Here is a 14,028-nt window from a genome sequence, read left to right as displayed (position 1 = left end):
TCTCAATGTTCGAAATTCCTCAATATAACTGCTTATGGGTTCAAAATTCTCCAAAGAAGTATTCAAATTTCAAAAAATTCCCGGGGGGCTTACAGCGCCCCCCGGAACTCCCAGATGTTTAGGCTCGCTTCACTCGCCACCCCACCCTCTTGGGTAGTTATAATGAGGGGGGCTTCCACAAAGAGGCTGCCCATGGGCCTCCACAGGTCTAAATCCGGCACTGGGGAGGAAGGAGATAAGGAAGATGGAAATAAGGAAGGAGATGAGGAGGGAGGAGAAAGAGAGGTAGGGGGTCGAGGGAGCAGAGTAATGGAGGGAGGGAGGAGATATGGAGTGGATGCGAAGGAGGGAGGCAGGGGGTGAGGGAACAGAGTAAAGGAGGGGTTATACGGTTTCGAGACAAAACGGCCCCACCCTGTGACCAAAACGGCCTAACCTAACCTAATCTACCCGAAACTGAGCATGATAGCAGCCATGTTGAGTCTGAGTTGGCTGGGTAACTAACCAGAAGTGGCAACTGGTTGTTTGGTCCAATGTTTACATCGTTTACATTTGATAGTTGCCACTTCTGGTTAGGTTAGGTCAGGTTAGGCCGTTTGGGTCACAGGGTGGGGCCGTTTTTTTCTGCTACCGTTTATACACTATCAACAGTATGATGCAGGGATTAGTGAGACAGGCACGTTCATCCTCCACGCAGACACAACGTGTGGTGGCTGGAGGTAGTAGGGGTGGTGGTGATGGAGGTAGTAGGGGTGGTGATGATGGAGGTAGTAGGGGTGGTGATAGTGGCTGGAGGTAGTAGGGGTGGTGGTGATAGAGGTAGTAGGGTGGTGATAGTGGCTGGAGGTAGTAGGGGTGGTGTAGTGATGGAGGTAGTAGGGGGGTGGGTGGTGAGTGGCTGGAGGTAGTAGGGGTGGTGGTGATGGAGGTAGTAGGGTGGTGGTGGAGGTAGTGTGGTGGTGATGGTAGTAGGGTGGTGATAGTGGTAGTAGGGGTGGTGGTGATGGAGGTAGTAGGGTGGTGATAGTGGCTGGAGGTAGTAGGGTGGTGGTGATGGAGTAGTAGGGTGGTGGTGGCTGGAGGTAGTATGGTGATGGAGTAGTAGGGTGGTGAGTGGCTGGAGGTAGTAGGGGTGGTGGTGATGGTGGTAGGGGGTGGTGGTGATGAGTGGTGGGGTGGTAGTGGAGTAGTAGTGGTGATAGTGGCTGGAGGTAGTAGGGGTGGTGGTGATGGAGGTAGTAGGGGTGGTGGTGATGTAGTAGGTAGTAGTAGGGGTGGTGGTGATGGAGGTAGTAGGAGGGTGTGGTGGTGATGGAGGGTAGGTAGTAGGGGTGGTGGTGATGGAGGTAGTAGGGGTGGTGGTGATGGAGGTTGTAGGGGTGGTGATGGAGGTAGTAGGGTGGTGATAGTGGCTGGAGGTAGTAGGGGTGGTGGTGATGGAGGTAGTAGGGGTGGTGGTGATGGAGGTAGTAGGGGTGGTGGTGATGGAGGTAGTAGGGATGATACTGGTGAAGGCTGGAGATAATAGGGGTGGTTGGTTATGGAGACTGGAGGCAGTTGAGGTGGTGGTGTTGGAGGAGGCTGGAGGTAATAGGGGTAACAGGGGTACAGTGATAACACTATCAGGTATAACCAGCAAAGGTGTTAGTGTGTGTGTGAGAGAGAGAGAGGCGACCTGTGGTGTGATGGTCAGCATGCTCGCCTCGCAAGCGAGCGGACCCGGGTTTGATCACCGGGCAGGGTGAAACTATGGGCAAGTTTCTTTACGCCATTTGTGGATCATATTCCGGGATAGTGGTAAGCCAGTGCGGTTGGCGAGTTGTCCGGTCTTCTCGGACTATTCCTTGACACTGGGTCATGCAGCTCGTTAACTTAGGGTGTGGTTGTTTTGTTGGCGACAGCCTCTACACCTTAAACAAATTCACGCCTAGGTGGCCCTTGTGCCGGCCATCCTCGTTGTACGAGGAACAACCATTATTATTCATTTATTGTGAGAGGCGGTAGTCGAACGAAACATCTTATGGACTTGGACGTGAAGGGTACACTAGGGACGTACTTATGAACAATAGTGGCAGCACCAGCGATCATCAGTGCTCCGTGTCCCCCCCTCCCCCCGAGACGAGACGTGGTTGTGCCAGACGGACAATCGCCTTCAGTTACGTCTCTTTTACAATGAAGTCAGTATCATGAGTGAATGAAAAGATCTTGGGAATAGTCAGGTTTCGGACAATGAAATTATTTCAAAATATTGCGTCACGAGAAAGATAAGGTTATTGTACTGTTGGGACACGCTGGCTGACACGACCTTCCTCAATCATAATATAGATTAAATATGTTAGTTCTCTACATTAATATAAACAAGTAGTACGTGTTGTACTTCCATCCCCTGCTAAGCATATCCTTAAGAACAAGATCCCATGTTGAAGATGAGTGGTGACGGCGGCACGCCACTCCCGCCTCAAGGACCTGTGTCTGTAAGTGGCACCATCATGTGGCTACTGGAACTACAGTATGTGACTGGCACCACTGACCCTGACTGGTGTCCTTAAATTGAGCGGGGACTGAAACCTCGAGTTAACGTGGGAAAGGAAAACCCTTAACGGACAGCTGGTCTGGAGAGGCGCGGATGGACGGATAGAGGGAGGAAGAGATGGATGGACAGGCGGTATAAAATTCCAGTGAGGGAGTTGGTTACACATAATGAGTATCCTGAGCGTTACCAACAGTTTGACGGCTCCATCAGACGTCAACACTAAAAAAATCAAGAACGAACCAGCACTCTGACCTTGACCCTGGCATCTAGGAATAACTATCAACAAAGAAATGATTTATACAACCCTCGCCCCGCCCACCAGCCTCCACTAGGCCACAGCACCTCGAAACATGGATAACTATGAAGGTCTAACACTCACCAACTCTCACACTATGAAGGTCTAACACTCACCAACTCTCACACTCTGAAGGTCTAACACTCACCAACTCTCACACTCTGAAGGTCTAACACTCACCAACTCTCACACTCTGAAGGTCTAACACTCACCAACTCTCACACTATGAAGGTCTAACACTCACCAACTCTCACACTCTGAAGGTCTAACACTCAACAACTCTCACACTATGAAGGTCTAACACTCACCAACTCTCACACTCTGAAGGTCTAACACTCACCAACTCTCACACTCTGAAGGTCTAACATTCACCAACTCACACTATGAAGGTCTCTCACCAACTCTCTGAAGGTCTAACTCACCAACTCTCACACTCTGAAGGTCTAACACTCACCAACTCTACTCTGAAGGTCTAACACTAACACTCACTCACACTCTCACACTCACACTATGAAGGTCTAACACTCACCAACTCTCACACTATGAAGGTCTAACACTCACAACTCTCACACTATGAAGGAAGGTCTAACACTCAACAACACTCACACTCTGAAGGTCTAACACTCACCAACTCTCACACTCTGAAGGTCTAACACTCACCAACTCTCACACTCTGAAGGTCTAACACTCACCAACTCTCACACTCTGAAGGTCTAACACTCAACAACTCTCACACTATGAAGGTCTAACACTCACAACTCTCACACTATGAAGGTCTAACACTCACCAACTCTCACACTCTGAAGGTCTAACATTCACCAACTCACACCAACTCTCTCAGTGAGTCTCCTCCAGTGGTCAGCCATCTTGCCACACACCCGTCACAGATTCACTTGCTCTACTTTTATCAAGATGTGTGAAAGTTGATGGAAAATTACTGGTGGTTTACTTAATTATACAGACTTCTGATTACACATACACAACGCATAAACACATACACAATACACACGAACGCACAAATACAACCACACGCAAAAACACACACATAAACACATACTCGTACACGAAAGCATAAATAGAAATCTTGTATTTGGAGGAGTGATTATAATACCAAGGCGATTCACGAGTTTGTATAACCAAACCTAAATCATTTCTCTAGTCAGTTTTTCAGCGGAATTTCACAAGGCCCAGTGAAAATGATACCGTATATAATTATGTATATATAGATGGGCGTTGTGTACTTTGTCAAGATTGGTTCAACTTTTATGAGTATGTATGTCAGTTCGTTCGGCCGTTTGAGATATGGTGACGTAACTCCGTCTGCAGTATGTTGTGTTGGGGGGGGGTGGGGGCATGCCTTGTTCTAGAAGCTATAATATTCCCTATAATAACCCCACCTCACCTCACTGCATACCCCGCCTCACCTTAATTCCACCCCACCCACCTTAACCTCACACTCCACCCACCCACCTTAACCTCACACTCCACCCACCCACCTTAACCTCACACTCCACCCACCCACCTTAACCTCACATTCCACCCACCCACCACCTCCACCCACCACATAACCTCACCTCCACCCACCCACCTTAACCTCACCTCCACCCACCCCTTAACCTCACCTCCACCACCCACCTTAACCTCACCTCCACCCACCCACCTTAACCTCACTCCACCCACCCACCTTAACCTCCACACTCACCCACCCACCTTAACCTCACCTCCACCCACCCACCTTAACCTCACACTCCACCCACCCACCTTAACCTCATTCCACCCACCCACCTTAACCTCCACCCACCCACCTTAACCTCACCTCCACCACCTTAACCTCCTCCACCCACCCACCTTAAACCTCACCTCACCTCCACCCAGTCTCACACCCCTTGTTAGAATTACTTCATCTTCGACACCCCCCTCACCACCACCCGTCTGTAACTGACCTTACAACATCAACTTTAATACCACTTCACTCATTGAGCCACCACCTTGTCCTTGCGGCTGGCGTCACCTGCCTCATTCACTCACTCTCTCCCATCAGTACCACCCGCCCCTACCACTCCTTGCATCCTCCCCCCCTCCTCCTCCCCCCACATGCCTCACTATTCTTGGGCTAAATAACACTATCTGAGAAAACCATAAGAAATCAACGGGGGGAAAACACACCACCTCATATACACAATTAACTCTATTTTGAGGTTGTTTTGTTGTCACGTCCCCCGCCACACAGACACACGAGTCCAGTTGTGTCGTTTCCTCTTAAGACAACATCGTTCTTCGTTCAGGTGTTGTGTGTACGGTGTAATCTTACTAACATTCACCTCCTTACACCGTGACAACACTACTGTACTTATGTTCTCACAGCCCACTATAACCTGACAACACTCATCTGACTATCACCTGACAACACTCATCTCCTCACAACACACTATAACTTGACAACACTCATCTCCTCACTATAACTTGACAACACTCATTTCCCCACAGTTTAGGTGACAACAGGAGTACATCTACAAGTGGGGGACAAGCCTACTGTTACCCTTCACGCCCAATCCCGAAGACGTAAGTCTGTTCTGGCCAACACTGGCGATATTCCCGGGTCACACCTTTGATGCTCAACAATGACGGTAGCTGTTGGACCACACATCTTAATGGTGGATAGGAATAGTTTTTGAGATAACAACGCAAGATTTCAAAATAGTTAAGAGAAATTCGAACGTGAATCACAGAGCCCCCACTGACCCCCCCCTCCAGCCAAATCCCCTCCTCGTCAAGATGAGAAGCCCGTCAGCACTGGAGCGACTTTCTACTAGTTGGTAAGCCACAACAGTGAGTGCCCCAGGCCAACACTTCCACCCACACTAACATACTTTCTAAATCATTCACTCCCCAACACACTGATGTCTACCACTACGTACGTGTGGCTCATGTGTTCTAGTTTTTATTTATTTTTTTCTTATTTGTCACCGAATTCCGGACTTGTTTCTATTGTCCAACATACAGAAAACGACACCATCGCTGGATCGTTCAATATTTCACGATCACTAGGCAGGAGCGGAAATCGTTCATGATTATAGATGGTCAAACATAATTTTCCACATATGATACACAAAACCACTGTTCGGCTCACTACTGGTGCTCATCAATCGTTAAAAATTAGTGTTATTATCAAGTGGAGCAGAACTGATTATAGAAAAGCGATCGTGACTCAACAGGTCGGCATCTGGAATATTTCAAAAGAAAACGCACATCACCCACCACCACCGTCCCGCGAGAACAGATACAACACACTAACACTCACGCTTCCACGCACTTGTACTTATAACCTCGGTCATGCGCCGGCACCTGACCTAGAGGAAAAAATAACTTGATGTGAATGTTGTGAGTCACTCTTACTGACCCTCATATACCGATCAAATAATTATGGATGGCTGAACAAAGGCCGACAAGAAGGTTGGTTTGGGAGGAACTTCACGCCTCCCCTGTGTGATTTTCTCCTGCAGGAAACTGTGTGAGACGTGGGGCAGTATGGGTCACTTAGTCTACGGTTACTAACATAAAGAATGTTTAAAACTGACACAGAAAACCCGTCTGCCCCATGTTCCATTTATTTTCTTTTGACAAAGTTGCTCCCTAAGACCTTTCCGATAAACTGTGTGTCGATCCTGTTAGGTAGTTAGGGAATTCACATGGAACACACATATCTTGGATTTATAGGTATGACTTACTAAACCGGTTAACTCCAATAGTTTTATTTCATTTTCATGTAATTTCAGTTTTGTTTAATCTCATCAAAGCTACCGTTAAAATAGGCTGGTGGGGACACTAATGAGTAACGGAATTTGTAGACAAAATTTTGCCGTGGAGGAAAGTTGATAGATGGATATAAACAGATCACTAAACACATAGCCTACAGGCAGTGCGGTAGAGAGATCAGGTAATCAGAAGAGAAGCACTCGTAAGAGCGATCCAGTGTACGGTTCATGCCACACTGCACCACACACCTGTTCTTCACCCACATGTGTCGTCCATCAGGTGTCACAAACCTGGACCTTGAAGTGTTGAGTCCATTACCATAGTGTTCTTCATGGAGTGGGACTCAGTGTCCCCCACTCAACACACCTACATATCTTTTTCTTCTACCTCATGAGTAATTCAACATTCTCAACTAAAAAAGCTTATCGGTAACTTGTGACTGTGCGCCCCAAAGTATGTAAATATTTTTATTTTTGGGAGAGGGGTCCAAATAATACAGCATTGTCAACATGGCGCAATAAAATACCAGATCTTACTTAAGAAATTGTCTCCCGAAGCCCTGATTCTCTCGGCAGAGATCCATCAAGCGTGAGGATTACAGAGACCAAGTCACTCGGTCGCCAACCAGTTCTTCTGCCTTCAACCTCTCACATTATAGAGGCCAGTGTTAAAGGTTGTCCTGTGTGTGGCTCACAGCCTTCACACAGCGAGACGACGCAGAACACAACTTAGCGGAAATTTTCTACCACCAAACAACACAAAAGATAAAGGGACACTCGATATCAAAAGATAGCACGTCGTTTTCTAAGCATGAAAACGAAAGTACGTAAATAACAATAATTTTATACATCAAAACAAGACAGGAACGTTTTCTGTGCCACAAAAGGAAGACTTTTCTAAAGTTAAAATATCCCTGTGTACAGTACGCCCGTTACCCCGTGTACACCAAGCGCCACCTGTGCTGTAGAGTAGCGGTCAAAAGTTCGCTCCCTCCCAAAATGAAGCAGCATCGACCCCAAACGAGATACAACAGCCAGGGTAAGTCCCATTCCCGTGACTCTGTTTCACCATGAGGAGAGAACTTTCGTCCCAACTGTACATCGCATATCTCGTTCACCTCCAAATAATGTGTATATAAGCATACCATGTATATTGAATCCGTGTACATAAGATATCTCGTGTGCATAGTATCCTTGTGTACTGTGTGTGTGTGTGTGTGTGTGTGTGTGTGTGTGTGTGCAGTTACAGTAAGAGAGAAACCCCCCCCTTCCCCCACGCCTCCCTCCTCCACGGTCTGTAAAATGGAGAGATTTACGTGATAACACACACACACACACACACACACACACACACACACAAATACATGCACACACGGATACATACACACACACATATATAATAATAAAAATAATAATAATGGTTGCCCCTTGTGTAACGAAAATGGCCGGCCCAAGGGCCACCTAGGCGTTAATTTGTTTAAGATGTAGAAGCTGTCGCCACCACAACAACCACGCCCCAAGTTAATGAGATGCATTTGTTGTGCCTGGGGTGTCGTTGTGTAATGCCTGGCGTGTTGTGTTGTGTCTGGGGTGTTGTGTTGTACCTGAGGTGTTTGTGTTGTGTCTGGGATGTTGTGTTGTAGCTGGGATGTTATGTTGTACCTGGCGTGTTGTGTTGTACCTGGGATGTTATGTTGTACCTGAGGTGTTGTGTTGTACCTGGCGTGTTGTGTTGTACCTGGCGTGTTGTACCTGGCGTGTTGTTGTACCTGGCGTGTTGTGTTGTACCTGGCGTGTTGTGTTGTACCTGGCGTGTTGTGTTGTACCTGGCATGTTGTGTTGTACCTGGGGTGTTGTATTGTACCTGGCATGTTGTGTTGTGCCTGGCGTGTTGTGTTGGCGTGTTGTGTTGTACCCGGTATGTAATGTTGTACCTGGTGTTGTGGTTGTACCTGGCGTGTTGTGTTGTACCTGGCATGTTGTGTTGTACCTGGGGTGTTGTGTTGTACCTGGCATGTTGTGTTGTACCTGGCGTGTTGTGTTGGCGTGTTGTGTTGTACCCGGTATGTAATGTTGTACCTGAGGTGTTGTGTTTGTACCTGGCGTGTTGTGTACCTGGCGTTGTGTTGTGCTGGGGTGTTGTGTTTTACCTGGGATGTTATGTTGTACCTGGCGTGTTGTGTTGTACCTGGCGTGTTGTGATCGTGCTGGGGTGTTGTGTTTTACCTGGGATGTGTTGTACCTGGGTGTTATGTTGTACCTGGTGTTGTGTTGTCCTAGGGTGTTGTGTTGTACCTGTTGTTGTGCTGGGGTGTTGTGTTGTACTGTATGTTTATGTTGTACCTGAGGTGTTATGTTGTACCTGAGGTGTTGGGTTGTCCTAGGGTGTTGTGTTGTACCTGAGGTGTTGTGTTGTACCTGGCGTGTTGTGCTGGGGGTGTTGTGTTGTGCTGGGGTGTTGTGTTGTACCTGGCGTGTTGTGTTGTGTGGGGTGTTGTGTTGTACCTGGGGTACACCTGGCGTGTTTTGCTTTACCTGGGATGTTGTGTTGTACCTGGCGTGTTGTGTTGTACCTGGCGTGTTGTGTTGTACCTGGGGTGTTGTGTTGTGCCTGGGGTGTTGTGTGTTGTGCCTGGGGTGTTGTGTTGTGCTGGGGTGTTGTGTTGTGCTGGGGTGTTGTGTTGCTGGGGTGTTGTGTTGTGCTGGGGTGTTGTGTTATACCTGGCGTGTTTTGCTTTACCTGGGATGTTGTGTTGTACCTGGCGTGTTGTGTTGTACCTGGGGTGTTGTGTTGTACCTGGGGTGTTGTGTTGTGCCTGGGGTGTTGTGTTGTGCCTGGGGTGTTGTGTTGTACCTGGGGTGTTGTGTTGTACCTGGGGTGTTGTGTTGTACCTGGGTGTTGTGTTGTACCTGGGGTGTTGTGTTGTACCTGGGGTGTTGTGTTGGGGTGTTGTGTTGTACCTGGGGTGTTATGTTGTGCCTGGGGTGTTGTGTTGTGCCTGGGATGTTGTGTTGTACCTGGGGTGTTGTGTTATACCTGTGATGTTGTGTTGTGTTGTACCTGGCATGTTTTGCTTTACCTGGGATGTTGTGTTGTGTTGTACCTGGCGTGTTGTGTTGTACCTGGCGTGTTGTGTTGTACCTGGCGTGTTGTGTTGTACCTGGCGTGTTGTGTTGTACCTGGCGTGTTGTGTTGTACCCGGGGTGTTGTGTTGTACCCGGGGTGTTGTGTTGTGTTGTGCTGGGATGTTGTGTTGTACCTGGCGTGTTGTGTTGTACCCGGGATGTTGTGTTGTGTTGTACCTGGCGTGTGGTGTTGTGCTTGGGTGTGTTGTGAATATGATGCACTAAATTAGCAATTAAATTGGTAGGTAAAATTGTTGCAGTGTTAACACGTAAATAATTAATTAGTAAACACGATTCAACACACATCACAAGCCTGGTCCACCGCCTCTTGGAAGTCACTCTCTCAACCTATGTCACCACGCATCGATAACAGATCTTTTAGTACATAACTCTTTGACGACTGTTCATTAAGTTATCATTTAACGTCACTAAACCCTTTTCATTGAGACAGCATGGAAAAACCAGCGCGGTAACAAAGAGAAATGTAAAGGACACACACACACACACACACACACACACACACACAATGGAAACGTGGTGTCTAATTGTTAGGTTGCCGCAGCTTGGTGTACAGGAACCCTGGTTAGGTGACTGCCACGATGTGTTCCCCTTAACGCGTAAGTTCGGTGTATGAAAAAGAAACGAATAGGTTCCAGTAACTTATAAGCAAAGTTTCAAAAGTTGTTGTTAATATAAAGTTTCACCATGATTCTTCGTCTATAACTGGGGCCTAAAAAGAGTAAATATTTAAGAGCTTTTTCCGGTAAGTCGCCTTCTTGCCGATACCTATTGTGACGCCACAGTCGCCGGCGTTTTCAGACGCTTGAAACGAGTGTTCACATTTTTTCAAACAGGTTTTAAGAAAGTGGTATTATATTTCAGATTTTTTACGTGAAAAAAGTAAATTAATGGGACATGAGACCAAAGACGCCAATTAGGAAAGAAAATTTTCCTGGAATTCTCTAAAATGGTGTGTGTTCAGTGTTCACCAACATACTGACACAAGACTCCCTGCATCACATATCCCTTCCGTTAATATAAAACAGAATTGCAATAGCAGCTGTCCACATCTGCCAGCCATTTAGCAATATAAACACGAACCCTCACTCAGGTATATATAATCGTCGTTGTAGCCTCATGTCACGCAGAACCACACAAGGTGACCTAGACAAGGGTACAGGCGCGTGAGCTAGTCCTTCGCGTGCGCTCAACCATTAACATAGTCACCGGAAGCTGTCGGGTAGCACCTGGCCAGCTGGAACACCACCACTTTCGATTATATGTACAATGAAGTAATGGTACGCCTCATCACACTCGCCAAGCTGCCACTCATAACATGCTGCCTTGCCTCCCTCTCGCCTGATGACAGGAAGCCTATCAAGAGGAGTCATGGAAACCGTGACTACCTATGCAGTTTCATAAAGTAGGGATTAAATGTTGTAAACAATAACAGGAATCTTATTACATACTTTATAAATTTTTTGACAAAATCATCAAAAATCTATAAATGTATTTTTTCCCCAGTTCAGCACACCGGAGGAGCTGCCTCACATCCTGGAGTTGTCCCCGAGAAAATTTTCCTAGTGGAGGTGGTGGGATTCCCGACACACTCGTCAAGGTTACCACTTTCTGGTCGTCAATTACAAATGCCCTTGTCTTTATCGGGTGATTATTTGTTGGTTTTAGTCCAGTAACTAAGACCGGTGGATGATAATAATTTATCTCATCTCGATGACGCGTTACGCGAGGGAATGTAATGCACAGTTTGGTCCTCTTTTCTGGCCCAACTTTTCAAAATAAATTTAAACAAAAAACTTGGTTTCATAACATTCTTTTTAACACATGTCCCACAATGGAACATAACATGTCGTGTGCTTTAAATACACAATTTTTACATGTGGTAAATGATATGTGGTGTTGAGTCAGTGGTAGTGTGTTAACATTCGCTGGCTTCACATCAACAAATTATACCGGAGTTATATAAAAGCGACGTGATGAAGAAAATGTGTATTATTCATGTTATATACGTGATGATACGGCAAGTATAATATACCCACCCGGATATCCTGTACAGGGCATTAGCTGACACTGCCTACAATACAAAGCTCTACAGTACATACTCTTATTGACTGTCTTATCACTTGCTCTACAATACTCACTCTCAATGTTTAACTCACTCCCCGGTACTTAAATTGTGGCACTTTGTTTAGAAAAGGAGAGAAAATAGCGAAAACTTAGTTACGGTATGTATCCATTCAATGGTCGGTTAACTGGTCATGCCTAGGGCGCGAACCAGGTAACCTTAGTACAGGTGTGCGCTCGGCCGCCGCATCCTTAAATGACCCTGGGTGCCACTTAGAAGTAGCCTATAGGTGATGTTACTAAAGTCACTAGTATTCTCAAGAATGAAAAGTTTTGTTCTGTACTCAGGTTATAGAGCATTGCTTAGTAGATCGTAGGTTCTTGAAGTGAGGTGTGGCTAAAAAAGATAACTTCCATTATTTTGGTAAAGGTACAAGTTTCCAAAGCCGGACCGCTATAATGCGGTATGTCTGTGTGGTGGTCGGGTCACGTTTCTGGATCAGCAGCTGGCTAGGCTAACTTAAGAGCCCCCCCCCCCTCCCCGAACACACAGTCAACCGTTTTGTCATACATATACGTAAATACCAGTTTGGTTAGATTTCTGGATATCGGAATTACTTAACTTTAAGATATACAATGCTCTCCATTACCCTGTCAGACCTGTCGACACTGCCGCCATACATACACAGAGTCAGAGCCTTGATGGTCAGGGATACAACACCTTGAAGACGGGCTCAGGAGCTCAACCCCCTCCCCCGGGAAGACCTAGACGAGATTCTCTTGCGGTCACCCTACATCCTGCCACCACACCTGTCATGTCCCAAACCTACACTCACTCATAATTCATCCTGTTTCGGTCACAGATAACGCTAACATCTTTTTCCACAGACTGAACACTGCAGCCCTACCCGAAGCTTCAGTCTTCCCAATCTTTCCACGTGTAGCTCTCTACAACACCACTTAACCTCTGCCATATATCTAGTGGGGTCTATCATTTAAGTCACCATGTGATGCGATGGTGGTAACTACACCTGGCAGTCATGCACTACCGCGCATACGACGAGGACGGCTATTACTACTAGACATCACTGTAAGACAACGGATACACACCAAGAGATAATGTTCCGCCATATTCCAGCTAAAGTTTTGTTCTACATATTGCCTGAACAAATAGGTAGCTCGCTTGAAAATTATCCTTAAGTAAATAACTTCTCCCGTGGGAAATTATAACCCCGGGTAACGGATATGGAGATTACCAACCACTAATTTTAACCACAAGGCAGCAATTATAATACGCTGGCGTCCACACAGGCCGGCTTCCCCACCTGGATGACGTGACCCTCGCGAGGACCTGAACATAACGGGTGGAGGCGGGATCCTACCTCTCTTGCCGGTGCAGCCTCAGAGAAAACCAGTTAAATATGTAGTGGGTTATCCCCAGTGACTTCTACCAAGCTGCCTAGAGCAGTACCAACCATATTGCCTCCTTGTGTACCGAAAAAAAAACAGCGTAGTGTTCAAGTGTGCTGTGTCCGCACTGCCCCGTCAGGCATAAGGCATCAATTTTAAAAATTACAATTATGCCAATTATATATGATACAGTTGTTACTGTGAGTGGTTTTTGTGTGAAATCTGCAGTGAAAAAATTTGTATATAAAATATTTGTTTATAAATATACTGGGATATATTTTACTAATGTTTTCTCTATAATGCAAGGTAACCAAAATCGAGCGAAAGTGTGCGCGCGCACACACACACAAAAGCCTGTACCACTAAGTAGGAGTATGACCACAGCAAGAATAGGAAAATTCATGACAGCTGCCTGCACAGAATACAGCGTCCTCCTTACATGTGGGTGTGGCGGCCTCAATACAAATACTGTATTGTCGGTATATTCATCCTAAGGTGTTTCATCAGAGTGGATTCAAGTAAGTTAACAAGAAATATATTGACCAATCACTACATGCAGGTCATAGGTGAGTTAACAAGGAAAATGTTGACCAATCAGAACACTATAGGCAGCACCATTATCATACAGAAACCTAACTTAACCTACACCCTCTATATAACTCACGCTGTTCCTACACAAAATCATACAAATAATAACAGTAATATTATGATGTTGATCCAATCACATACCGGTATAATACTTAATAATCACGTTTTTTAATATGAAACACCAGTTGAGTCACCTGGCTTCGGCCGAGTGGTAAGACAGAAGGCAGTACACGATCTCC

General features: G+C 46.3%; 1 protein-coding gene across 1 annotated transcript in view; it reads right to left on the bottom strand.

Annotated features, from left to right (window-relative positions):
• The window catches only part of LOC121862271 (transketolase-like protein 2), a 41,700-nt gene that overhangs the window by 19,797 nt on the left and 7,875 nt on the right, over positions 1–14,028 (bottom strand). The window lies entirely within an intron of this gene.

Source organism: Homarus americanus, unplaced genomic scaffold (genome assembly GCF_018991925.1).
Source record: "Homarus americanus isolate GMGI-L3 unplaced genomic scaffold, GMGI_Hamer_2.0 scaffold31037, whole genome shotgun sequence".
Classification (NCBI taxonomy): Eukaryota; Metazoa; Arthropoda; class Malacostraca; order Decapoda; family Nephropidae; genus Homarus; species Homarus americanus.
Note: the sequence above shows the minus strand (reverse complement) of the source record. Positions and strands in the feature narration are given on the sequence as shown.